Source organism: Meleagris gallopavo, chromosome 14, assembly GCF_000146605.3.
Source record: "Meleagris gallopavo isolate NT-WF06-2002-E0010 breed Aviagen turkey brand Nicholas breeding stock chromosome 14, Turkey_5.1, whole genome shotgun sequence".
In the NCBI taxonomy this organism is placed as follows: Eukaryota; Metazoa; Chordata; class Aves; order Galliformes; family Phasianidae; genus Meleagris; species Meleagris gallopavo.
In genome coordinates this window covers 11,932,448-11,944,735 of record NC_015024.2, presented here as the reverse complement: position 1 = coordinate 11,944,735, position 12,288 = coordinate 11,932,448, and the positions used below count along the sequence as shown (strand labels likewise).

The following is a 12,288-nucleotide window of genomic DNA, read 5'->3' as shown; positions in this document are numbered from 1 at the left end:
TTTTAAATTCTTTAACTGATCCATGAATGAGCTGTATTAGTTTTCCATTGAGAAGGTGTGGAATAGGCAGTTAGACTGTGGAGACTGTTGTGTTTTCCCGCTCAGCCTCCTAGTCTGTCTCAGGTCTTCTGGAGAGAAGTTACCATTAAAAGGCAGACTTTCTGCCCAGATTAAAGAATGGATCCATTCAGACTGTATACAATAGATGCTTCATATCTGTAAATTAACTTTGAATTCAACCCAAACCATTATTTCAGTTGGATCTTTTGGTGAAGCCAGTCTGGATGAGTTTAGAATAATGGAGAGAGGGTTGGACTTGGTGATCTCTAGAGGTCCTTTCCAACCTCTACATTTCTTTGAGTCCGTATCACATGTTCAATTCTCCAAGTCCCAGATAAACAGGATAACCTTGGTGTTGAAGGTGAGATTCTCTGTTACAAATGATTTAGTTCACTTGTGAAAATACATGCGCTAAATCAGTGAAGCTTTTGCCATTTCCATACATTTTTTACCCTATTTGTGTAAGCAATTCTTTTCGTTTCAGGTACTTTATAATTTGAACCTAAAATTATTAGTCATATGTATGCAAAGCAGCATTTTAAGAAAGCAACCTACGAAGCAAATTTTGATGTAGTGTTTTTATTTTTTAAGTATTTTCTATTTCACGTAAAAAAGTTCATTGCTGTAGTAACTATCAAGTAAAACAAAAACAAAATAAAATAAAGGAAAATCCCTGAATGCATTAGGTTCTAATAAACTCCCCTTCAGTGCACATACATTTAGAATCGTTCATTAACATTAATGAGAGTTATGCATACATCCTGGGGAGAGTAGGCCCTGTTGTTTTATTTCTTTTCCTTGTTTTCAGTATTAAATCTTATCCTGCACTCAGTTCTATATGGCATACATGCCTTCCTGCTGCGCAGTTATTTGCTCTACTTAATATATACAGTTTGAGCACTTCTTGTTGCATAGCAAAGGTGGAAAGTTCATAAATTAAAAAGCCAGATAAATCTGTTTAACAGAATTTGTGGACGTACATAAAAGCAAAGGCTTTGCAAATTAATGAATTAATAGATTACTATTGATTACTACCAGAGCCTAATTAAATAATAAATTTTCCCCCACACAATTACTTGTTTCATGCATGTTATTAAATGATTAAATTCTTAACTAGTTTTGAAGCTTTTAGACTTGAATGAGGTGCTCAGGAGAGCAAAGCTGTGCTTGGTGCAAAGGGGCAGAAGCAGCGCCTAGTTACATGGATTTATGATTTAATTTGCTGTGTGATCTTATTTAGTGTAAATATGGAGTTGTTTAAAAAAACACCCAACACCTTGATTAGATTTTGTTGACAAAAAAAAATACAAAATGCAGGACAGTTTATTAATTATCCGTACCAGATTGGGAAGGGTGACTCGTGTCTATTGCTGCAGCTGAAGTACCTTTTCTCCCTCATTTCTGTGCTTCCAGTTGTGTCCCACTGCAGTCAGGCCCCAATCCAGGTGTAGCATGTGACTAAGATCCAAACACTGGAGGAAACCAAACTCATTTCTGTCAGAAATTTAATTTATTCTATAGCTTTGTTATACCTCATTTCTGAAGTAGCCATCAATATTTCTTGGAAAGCATTAAGAATAATAAACATGGGAAGGTCCCGGGAAGAAGGTGTGTTGCAGAAGGAAAATAAGCAAATAACACTCTTCAGTTTGACATACATTCACGTATTTGGGAGTTCTAAGAGCAGATTGTGGGAGAGGGAAATGAGTCTTTCCCTTATTCCCTAATTCCCTTCTGCGTAAAAAATGCCATGTGCCAAAACACTTGTGTCCCGAGCGAGAAAATTCCTTGGGTGCAATTCCTCAGTGCGGTGCTGTGCTGTAGCAATACCCGGACGGCAGCTGGGCCTCAGGCACTGCCTTCCTGCTTGGCTCTCGAATTAACAGCAGCTTGCAAAATGAGCAGTGGCATCACGTTCATTAGTGGTTGGGGCTGTGTTTTGTTTGTGTTTGCTGGGCTTGTCTGGCAGCTGATTGAAGCTGGGAGACAGATTGCTAGCTGGGTTGTAGGAAGTGCCAAGTCTACCTAAAGAAGCAGTGTCCAAGCAGCGCCCACTTAAGAGAGATGTGAACTTCACTGAAAGTTCTCTCAACTCATGCGGGAATTCATCATTTCAATGGTTTTAAAATAGTCGTGCATTAAATTTGCTGGGGTTTTCCTTTCTTGAGAACTGAGTTTGCTTTGCTTGTTCCTTGCACAAAGTATGGGCAGGTATTTTTAAAACACCTCTTCCAGTTCTTTCCATTTTCTGATGATTAATATGTTGAATGTTCATACTAACATTTTGGACCATTTGTGGAACATGTGAATACATAAGAAAAAAGGTTGTGTGCCTGGTTGACGCTATAATTAGCAGCAGATTGCAATGAATGATATCCTGTTAATATTTGGGCTGTGTTTAGTTTTTGTTGGGTTGATTTGACCTCAGCAAGACTAGGCTGGCAAGCAGATGTCAGCTCTGTTGAGCAGAACACCTTCTGGTCACTCCAGTAGAACAGGACAAGTGCATGTCTGTGTGTATAGAAGAGAAAGGCAGACTATTTGCTGTGATTCTTGAGTGGAATATGCAAACAAATTTCAATAGGCAGGCAAAGATACACTGCAAACCCTATTGGGAAATGATAAATTGCTGTTAAATGTTGTAATTATCCCATGACATTCAAGACTGAAACTTAACTAAATTTTGCTGAAAATATTAAAAAAAAAAAAAAAAGTGAGAGGTAATGTGATTTAATATATTAGCCACAGAGTAAGTGAAAAAAATGAGAACCCAGCAGAAAATTAATATTTATCTTTTAACCGGTATGTAACAAGCTTTGTTAAAAAATGTCTGAAAGCAAAGAAGAGTTTGTTAGACAAATTATAATTTTAATTGCAGACGTAATTGATTATACTCAGCATGCTCATTAGGTTAAGGGAGAATATGAGTCAACTCTCAAGGTCATTACAGTAATAGATATTGTAGGCATGTAATTTGTGATAAGCTGGTTCGCGAACATCTAATTGCTCATTCATGGCAGCATGTCTGGCACTTCTACTCCCCAAACACCTCTTTGTCCAATTTATTTAACACCCCTTAATATTCCAGGGTCAAATTTACTATGGGAGACATCAAGCAGTGAATTTTCAACCTCCAAATTATTACACCACTTCACCCTTTTTGTGCCTCAAAGACAGAGCCTGCATTACCAAAAATTAGTGGTCTAACAGTAGGCAGGATACATCACAAATAGAAATACTCACCCACAGAGACAAGCTAGAATTTCTCATTGAAAACAGCTGTTCTCTGCCCTCCCCAATGGCAGTCTTATATTGTAATAGGATGCCAAAAGAGATGTTCCTTTTAAAAAATGCTCTATTTAATCAGAACATTGTCTTCCTATTGTTCCTAGGGAGAACACACAATCAGTATTTTGTTAACTCTTTCGTTGTTGTTTCTTTTCAAGACTTTGACAGTGTGCCTTTAATATTAGCTTTCTCTTTGTCTGAAAATGAATTGAAATGTCACACATCAGTTCTTACCAACCAGACAAAACAGAAAGGACTGCTTACAGTATCAGCTAGAAGTAACAACTGTACTTCCCTCTGATATAATGCCTTATATTTATAGATCCCAGAAAAGCAAATGTCTTGTCTAGGGCATGGGGTGGCACTGGGAGAGGAAGGCAGGTATTGTAAGCTGCATATTGCCTTTTTCTACCTCCTCTCTCTGGTCATTTGGTCTTAACTCAGGTTCCAACTGTTCTGATTTATTAATCAGTACTGACGCATTGCGTAGCATTGCAGAGTGTTGGTTGAAGCAAGAGAACCAAAGTAATTCCCACTAGACTGAAAAGTTTGATTCAGTCTGCAGTGCAGCAGGGTGGAAATGTAACTTTTCATTCAAATATCTTCATCTCTGTTCTAGGAATCAAGGATTCTGAGGTTTGTTTTGGATTTGCTTTTTTGTTTTTGCTTTCTTTTAGAAAAAGAAAGGAAGAAATAGCTAGCATGTCTCTCAGAGGAGCATGGCTTTCATTATTTGCAACTTTTGCAAGGTATTATTTTTAGTTGATGTGAGATAGTAATTTTTCCACTCGTGGTGGAAAAATGCAATAGGTACTGCTATAGTCATTTAATTATATATCAAATTAATTCCAATTTTATTTAATAGTAATTCTTTTATATTTTGGGGAGATTCAAAAGTCTGAAGTTTCTCTTCCGAAAATTATTCTATGTAGTAGTCTCTATTTATATATATATGGGCTCTATTCCAATCTTAGTCCTTGATAGTACAGCTTTGCTGTTAAAAGCATTGTCTCCAATGATATGTGTCTCCTTTCCAGTGTAGAAGTTAATTTGTTGGTGCTGATTATCTGCTTCATATTACCAAAAAAGTCCCACTGCTTAATAATATATATCAATCTCTATAACCACCTTGTAGAATGACCTGCTGAAAAAAATTGTAACGTAAACACACTGCCATCTGTTGTGTAGTTATTCTTCAGTAGTAGTACATAAACTGGAGATATGTCGAAGTAATTTAGTAAGTCAACAAATGTAAAATGAGACTTGGTAAATACAGTGTTTTATACCGAGTTTTATTAATCATTGTCATCTGCAAGATTATAGCAGATATACCAATCTATTCAAAGTCCAGCTTGTTTTGTTTCATCTATTGAATGCTGATATCAGAGCCAGTGATAAGGAACATGATGCCAATTATAATAATTAATTACTTGAAAAATAAGGATTTTTGAATGCTGAAGTTGGTACAAAGCCCATTGAAAAAATTGGAAAGAATCAAGTGACGCAGAGGAATGTCAATAAGTCCTAAATATCTTAATTTAATCAATTCACAATATACATTTGCATTTGTACTGGTAGTCACACTACCTGTTCTAAAAACTGTATGTGGAGTTACCAGTCACTTCAGAAGTGGGACTAACAGTATCCAAATAAAATGGGTACTTCCTGGGAGCAGAAGCTATGTTTTAAGTATAGTATTACAGTATAGACTATAGAAGAATAAAGAATATATGTAAGCTGGATTCTTTTTCTTTAAGTACAGTTCTAAAAATGGTGTTTAGACATCCTAATAATTAATGAAGAGGTTTCAGATGAAGAATTTTCCAGTATCCTATCCTTTTGCTAATTTCCTTTTTTCATTAAGAAAAGATAAATTGTATCCAATTATTGAAAATTATGTAGGTCATTATCGTGAATGAAACTGCAATTAAACTCAGCTTTCACAAAAAAAGAAGAGGTTATCTTGTCACAATGTAGGTGTTAGTGTGCCTTGCTTGGCTCATACTCCTGCTTTCAGGCCAGGATTGTGTTGAGGTGAAGTCCTACATCAGATTGAAGTGCTATATTTGCAGTAGGACTGTGCTAAGAGATTTTCAAGTGCCCTAAAATCAGAATTCAGACCCTACTGGTGGCCATTCAAGTGATTGTTCAATGTCTTGTTGCAGTTCTTGTTCAATTGCTTGGTAGGGGATAGCCTTATTATCCTAAGCAGAGATTATCCCTTCCCATGTAGAGCAATCAAGAGCAGCTGGTGGTGCAACTCTGTGGTGCAGATCCAGGCTGGTCTGTTCCCCAGTGCTGGCAGCTCCTCAGAAAGCTGGGGGATCCAGAGGTAGCCTCTCATCTGAGGTTTTGTCCCAAAGAACCAATAATTTCACTGCTCAGTGCAGTGTGCAGAAGGTTGGGAAGCTCCTGGCCTTGAAGGAGGAGAGGAAACCCTGCAGTGATTTGTGGCAGTGGAGAAATAATTGCCCTTGAGTAGAAAAACTGAGAGAAAGGGACAGGGATAAGCAAAGACCCCAAAGAGAAACTAAGCATAATTCTCCTGTGCTTGCCAGCTCTTTACACTGATCCAAAACAAATAAAATAACAGCAACACCAAAACCTCAGTGTCACCACAGTGATACTGGCTTGAAAGCAGCTGTGGGTGAACTGGTGCTGGTCTACCAACAGGACAAGGAGCGGAATGTATGGCCTGTGGGACCCAGCTCATGTGGTCCCAGATTGTGCCCACCAGCTCAGATCTTGGCTCTCATTGGAGTCATGTTTGTGCTCTCCAGCTCCTGGGGCGTTGGCACGTTTGTGTTCTTCACAGATCAGGTACATTTTATCAAGCGAATAAAGAAGGACTATAGGAACGACATTATTTAACCACTTACATTACTCAGAATGCTGAACCTGAGGAAATGTAAAGAAACAAGATTTATCTATTTTCTACCCAAATTTAATAAACTAATCTAGCTCTGTAACTTATGTTGAACTAAATTACAGTTTTTGTATTACTTTCACCTTAGATTTCACTCCGATTATTATAGGCTTGGCTGCAATCACTGGCAATTACAGCTTCCTATCCTTTCTTAGGAATATACAACATGAAGTGTTTTGCACTTTACACTTTTTTCTATTTATTGTTCACATCCAGTTGGATGTACTAATAAGCATTAACATGCAAATAATTATAATCAAGATTTGATATCCGTAGAGAACAAATGCTAATACAGTTAATACATCAAATATGAAAGAGGCTTTTAATTCAAGAAAGAAAAAAAGATTAAAAATATTAGCTTTTTATATGAAAAGCATTTGCAATGATTATAAATTCTATTGAGCTGGCAGAAATCTGAGCTTTGAGCTTTCAATATCTCTCATTAATGTTTAGCCTCAAGAATGAGTTTATAATAAAGGGACTTATGCAGACAACAGATAAACAGAAATGATACAGCCAAGAGGGCTGAAGAGCCCTGGGTATGTTTGTTGTCGTCTTACCACGCTGATTTCCATCAGAGGTGCTGAATATGCTAAGAGTTGTGTAGAAGATGAAGTGAAATGCAATATGTGTTGATAATGGCTAAGGCTAGAATGTCAGGAAATTATTTTCCTTTGATTTTCCTCTAAGTTTCTTTTCCTTGTTATTACTTCCTATGGGATGGAAAAGGTTAGCTTCGATCTTGCAAAGTCAGCTGGTTGGACTAAACCTGCAGATCTCAGTGGAATGATAATTGGGAGAAGCCTAATGTGCTGTAAAACAGAGGTCAGTGTGGGTAATACAGTGACCTGGCAGGTTTTGAAAGCTGAGCATCTCCTGTGAATTTGAAGGAAATTTTTATCTGTGTAGGCATCATGCATCTCCACGGTGCTTCTTTGCACGGGACTATGGATCCCATGCGAGACTGGGACCTGAATATAGAAGAAGGATAGAAGCAAACCATCAGTTTCTAGCAGGGCAGGATAAGCTGAGTGGTTTCCTCTGAAGTAGAAAAGCCTCTCCCTCCTTCAGCAAGCAGGCACTACTGAAGTAAGAAGCAGGGATGGTGGAGGCTGAGGACATCTTGAAGAGGTTAGGTGGGAAAGGTGGGTGTGCATATGTCTACAGATGAGGTTGGAAACTCAGCAGGGAGCAGAGGAGATAGAGTTACATTATTTGGGCACGGTGCACTACTGTTTTAAGCAAAATCCTTAGGTAAACAGGTCTGGGGTGATGGGACTTGGAAATACTGTGTATGTATAAGCTGAATGGAATATTCCTCCCTAAACAAAGTCTGCTAAAAGCAGTCATCAGATGAAAAATGAAAATGCACCAAAACTAAGCAATATCAGCATTTTGTTTTCAATGTTTGCAATGAATGCTTTGAGTGTTCTGAGTCTCAACTGGAAGCTTTTTTCTAAATGGATTTCTTGTATAGCCCAGTCAATAAATGTGAGTAACCTCAATCTCTTATCCTAAGCACTGTTATATTTTATGATTTTTTCATAAAAATTAATCACGTAAATATTTAAGTCTTAATTAATTAATGAGAAATTTACACCCAGTGCAGTGTGATGTCTATTGGAAAAACGACTTAATAGGCTTTCAGACCTGCCATTGTTCTGGCTTGTCAATGAATTACTTAAGTGTCATTTGTTATACAAGTTGAGTCAATAAAGTCTTTTAGTTGTTTTTCAGAGAGTGAACATTATTTCCAGATAATGTATAACTAATTCTCTTTTCCCTTTAGTCTGTCTGCATTGGTTAGTGTGGGTTATTATTAATTAGCCCTTCATAGCAGATTAGGCAGGAAGGATCATGATGCAGTAATAAATAAAGGTTCACAGAGACAAAATTCTCTAATTAGAGAGTATGGCTTAGTGGTGAGCAGTGTCTTCAAATGGATTGCCATCTGTGAAATTAAAGCTGATTTCCTTAATTTGCTTATGTAATATTTCTAAAGAAAGTGGCTCTTTTTTATTTATGGAAATTATATATTCTCTTTCATTATTTTCTCTTAATTGATTCTACATTCCTGTAATTACTAAGCAATGAAAACATATAGTGCAGGAGAGGAACCACGGTAATGGACAACATGACCCCATAGTATTTGCCGTGTGAACCATGGAATATCATTCTGCTTTAACACATTCCTTTTGATGTATTTAGATGAAATGAATGTAAATACAAATTCCTCTTTCCAGGGGAATAAACTGCATCAGTTTGTGTTCTTTTTTCACATCGGATATAGAAACTAGAGTAGGTTTAGGTATGTCAGCTTTTGCTTTTTAGCCTCTTTGGATAGAAGACAAAGATTGTTGCTTTCCCATCCTTTCAAAACTTTGCTGTGTAAATGGTGAAATATTTAATCCTGAGTTATATAAATAAGCATAATCTATTGAGGGTCAACATAGCCACGACGTTTTTTTGTTGAAGTAACTAATCTCCATGAAAAAAATCCCAGTTATCCAAGGACATGCTAAGAATCCTGGACACTTTTGAGACCCAACGCTTTGAAGGTTTTTTCTTTTGCTCTAGAAACTGATGAAATAAAATAGATCGAGGAAAAAAAGATCTTTGAAACTCAATATTTTTCATCTTTTTCTGATTCTTTTTATAGGGGACACTCCCTGGTCTCCAACTGAGAGTTTGTTGAGGGAAGGTAGTTAACGGGATGCTTTTGATAAATGGCAACATGGCAACATTAGCAGTACGGACACACCCTCGTTTTCCGCAAAAGGAAAATACTGATGTTTTTGTCAGCGACTTCAGTAATGAACTTTAAAGTTCATACCTAGAGTTTGGTAGCTGCTGTTTGAACAATAACCTCTGTGGTTGTGTTAGACAAGTTATGAATTATAGTTAAGTCAAAGATTATAACTCTTGAGTTCTGCACCTATTGATTGCCATGTGGAGATAAAAAAAAAATAATAAATCTTTTTTCCTCCCCTGGATAATATAGATAATTAGAGGTACTGTTAAGAGACATTCCCCTTCTTGTGAAGCATCTGGTTGTTGCCAGTCCCGCAGCAGGAGATCAGCCCTGATGGATGACTTGGCTGGGCTGGGTGGTGCTGGAACCTGTGCTGCTGGAGACGTCACAGGCAATGTCTTTCAGAGAGCTGCTGTTAGGCTGGGTGTGCTGGATGCCTTTCAGAGATGTGGAGGAAAAATGAACTGAGTTAAAGCTTATCTTTTGCTAAAAAAATTCCTCAAAGCCTATTCCACCATCTATCTGAGGGTTTCAAGTAGGCTTTCCAGTGCAACATAACTATGATAATTCATGCGTTATGTATTGAGAAATTGATCAATGAAAAACGAAGAAACAGAATTAATCAAATGTTCGCTTTATTTATGAACATGCTTTCCATGTTACATTTCCACCAGGATGCCTAATGAAACTGTGTCAGAAAAAGGGTGGTTCCTGTCATGCTCTCCGTTCTCTGATTTTACTTAAAAAAAAAGTCGTTTCTAGTTTTTCTTTATAGCAAGGTAATTGGTAAAGTTGTAACAAGCTAGTTTGAATGTGCACAGAAGACTGCCACAGAAGACTCTGCAGACCTCACATTTTTTTTTTCAGCAAAAAGTTTGAAAGTATCAGAAGGAAAAAAATCTTACAGATTTTCATATAAAAACTCATAATTCTATCTCTGAAGGTGCTCCCAAGAAAATAAAGGAATTGCTCAGTAAAACAACTTCTGTATTGCAGTGTAAAAATATTCCACTTCCAAGTTCCACATCACAACAGAGTCTTTACACTGAAATGGAGAAATTTGATCTTTTTACAAATTATGAACAATGAATGAATTGCAATTTATTTTTTTAAGTGATGTTTTTTCAAGTGGACACAGAACAGTGTAAATATACAAAAGGCAAAAAAGATCCTCTCTCTCTGCTTACATTTAAAATATGTCCTGTGACTACCAATAGAAAGAATGTATAAATGTATACGCATGTCTTCTCTAATATTTTCTTCTCAGTTCCAAACACCCTTTCACTTTGAAATAGGCAAGTAAATCTAGAAAGAAAATATAGTGTAATTTCCTTCTAATAGGTCCAAAGTCCTGAAAATGTAACAGAAGCAACTCAGCAATTTTAGAGCCAGATGGATGAAAAAAAAAATGCATATTAAGCTTTCTTCATTAATTAAAAAGTGAATACCACGGCTTAGGTTTACAAATGTCTCTAAACAGGTTTGCATCTTGAGACAGGGTGCTGCTAAAGCACTAAATATTGGCCTTGGATATTGTTTTGCTTGAATGTTAACAAGGTAGGAATCACACTGATGGCATGCCAGAATTAAAAAAATGTAAAACAGGAATGGGTGAAAAAGCATTTCAGAGTACATCACAGGGAGCAGTGCTGGAGGCAGAAGGGTTTGGACAAAATGGACTGAGACTTTTGTCCTAGCTTTAATGCTTGAGCTTTCCTAGTTAAAATCTATTGCATTTATGTCAATTTAATGATGCTTAAGCTTAGCCCCCCAAGCAAGAGGTACACTGAAAGTGCTTGCATACACAGAAAGAAATTCAATTAGGCTCCTGTCTACAGTCCACAGCCCAACTCATCCTAGAAGGCAAAATCTCTGTAGGATTTGCATGTGCTCATCTCTGCATAAATGATGTAGGTATGGGCTGCAATGCTTCACTGATGCTCTTCATTTTTCTCCTCTGGGCCCAAGTGTTCAAAGTGTCAGAAGTCAGAGCTGCCTGTTTGTTGCATCTCAGATAAGAAGGGGAAGGTGTTTGATCAGAAGAACAACTCTTACCATGACACACCACTTGTTCCATTTGTCTTATAGCAGCTTTTCATTCTAGGCACTCAGTTTTTTTCCACGCAAACACATCTGCTGAGAATTAGCAGGTTGAGCACACGTGCAGAACTACACCACATTGGTATCAGTTTTAATATTGTCCTTAGCACAGGGTTGAAGAGAGCAAGTGATGACAGGGCAGTATCTGGCCTTACTCTAACAAATTTATTGATAAATGTGAAAATATCTGATTAGTATGGCATCGTGCTGTACCAGCTCTGTGCTAGCTGCTTTTTCTATGCTGCAGATGAGTGAAAGGAGCTGAGAGGTTTTGCTTACACTGCTGCTGCTCCCAGGTGATGGCTGTGCTACCACCCGGCAAGCTGAACAGAGAAGTGACTGCAACAGATTGCTTGTTACCACACTCTAGCTGACAGAGAGCAGCGGATTACTCTCTTTTTAGAATAAATTAGGATAAAAGCCACGCTGTAATTTTAGAGGGCAAAATCTGGGGTTGAATTTTGCTGCTAAAGGAAGTGTGTGGTAATTCCCACTAAGTTATGCTGTATAACAAGAATGAGAAATGAACATCTGTCACATGGAAAAAGAAGTAATGCACAGTTTTTATTCCATAATACAAATTCAGTGGATGGAGATTGACAGTATTTTATCTTCTGCCTGTCTCACGTTCCTGTGTGCCTAGCTCATGTCATTTTGACCTTTTGAAAATGTTGGCAGGAGCTGATTTTTGACTAAAAAACAAAGTACAACCGTTTGTTTTACTTAAAAAGCAAAACAAAGCTATTACTAACCATTGCCTGTTGTGGCAGAAGTCTTACGATTGTGCTTGCAATTAAACAAATGTTGTCTTAGCTTGAAATAAAAGTTATTACAGTTGAATAGAATGAGAGAGGTGATAAGGGGAATCACAACTGGTGATAAAGGAAGATCTCTTGATTTTGGTCTTAGGAGGTGAGGTTGTAGTGGGTCTTGAATGGGAAAAGAGTTTCATGTAGATTAAAGATCGTGTTAGTGCAAGGATGCAAGAGAGATTTAGGATTACTGAAATACCAGGCTAAGATCTTTTCAGACTTTGGGGATAGGCGTAAGTGGAAGACATTTGATTTGTCACGGTGTCAGATGATACCAGCAAGACAGGCAGCAGTCATGGTCAGTGCAGAAGGAAATGTTGTGGGGTGAGAGTGGGAAGCTGAGCCAGCAT

General features: G+C 37.5%; 1 protein-coding gene across 9 annotated transcripts in view; it reads left to right on the top strand.

Annotated features, from left to right (window-relative positions):
* Positions 1-12,288, top strand: part of FHIT (fragile histidine triad diadenosine triphosphatase) — a 530,781-nt gene that overhangs the window by 390,092 nt on the left and 128,401 nt on the right. The window lies entirely within an intron of this gene.